The following is a 1,330-nucleotide window of genomic DNA, read 5'->3' on the forward strand; positions in this document are numbered from 1 at the left end:
TGTGAATCGCTGTGATTTATAGCATGTATTATAAAAGTAGTTAAGTTTAAAGTGTAGAGAAACGTACTAACTGTGAAATTACTGTGTACAAGAAGTCTGTATCGAGAAAGAATAAACTGGTTTAATCAAGAATGGACTTGTATCGCTGAAGTTCCTCGGAAATAATTTATACCGGAAATTATCAAACAAGCAGAAACGTAACACGATCTAATATAAGAGGACGACATCTTCCCAACGACCCTTTCAAAAATACGGTACAAAAAAAATCTGGCAACTTTTCGTACATCTTATGTTATAAGATGAATTCCCGTTTCATTCTCTAGCTTTGAGGTATGTGTGACGGATTCGTTACAGGCGCCTTTCCCAACTTTTCTAGACCGAGATCCCTTATGACTATAATTGCGTACTGTTGCCTTGATTACGTGGACGGTTTTTTCCACTAACCATTTTGTTACAAAATACCTCGTTGTGCTTACCACGGCTAGAGCACGACTTGTTGTACGGCTTTTTTTCTGAATGGTTCTAGTTCCACAAGTTCATTTATATTATTTTACTTTTCTAATGACATGAAGTAAAAGGGACATATTTGTCTTCGAAATTCTAAATTTCCGATCTCAGTACGTATTTAATGATCCGACATTGGAGCGTATTAAGATTTTGCGTCGGCACATTCCCTTCCCAAAAGCGATAAATTTTCGGTGGCATCACAGAACCTACGAACAACTTCAAAATTTTGTTCCGATACGCACCACAACCAGAAAGCTTCTTTGGGGAATTACTAGGATACCGAGCCTATGATCCCGAATACGGGCATTCTAACCACTGATGGCCAAATGTTTAGAGTGCCCGTATTCGGCGGTTCGAATCCTGGTAATTCCACAAAGCTTTCTGGTTGTGACGCATACAAAAAATGTCCGATATAACACCTGACGACGGCCGGAGAATTCACTGGTTGAACCGTTGTGAAAATAATAATAACACATAATAAAGACGAAAATAATAGTCTGAATAATTATACCATTAGTAATACTAACACCTCGTCTCAAAGTCGAACATTACACAAAACTGATAATGGTGGCTTCACATCGGCTGTAGTTTTTACGTTGTTTGCCCACTGGCATAATTTTAATTTTAGTGGCGACAATGATGTCAATATTAAAATAGGCATTTTTTTTTATTTAGCATGGTAGTCAAGTAGTGGCGACAATGATGTCAATATTAAAATACGTATTTTTTTTTATTTAGCATGGTAGTGAAGTAGTGGCGACAACGATGTCAATATTAAAATACGTATTTTTTGTTATTTAGTATCATAGTGAAGTAGTGTTTA

This window comes from Limulus polyphemus, unplaced genomic scaffold, assembly GCF_000517525.1.
Source record: "Limulus polyphemus unplaced genomic scaffold, Limulus_polyphemus-2.1.2 Scaffold922, whole genome shotgun sequence".
NCBI lineage: Eukaryota > Metazoa > Arthropoda > Merostomata > Xiphosura > Limulidae > Limulus > Limulus polyphemus.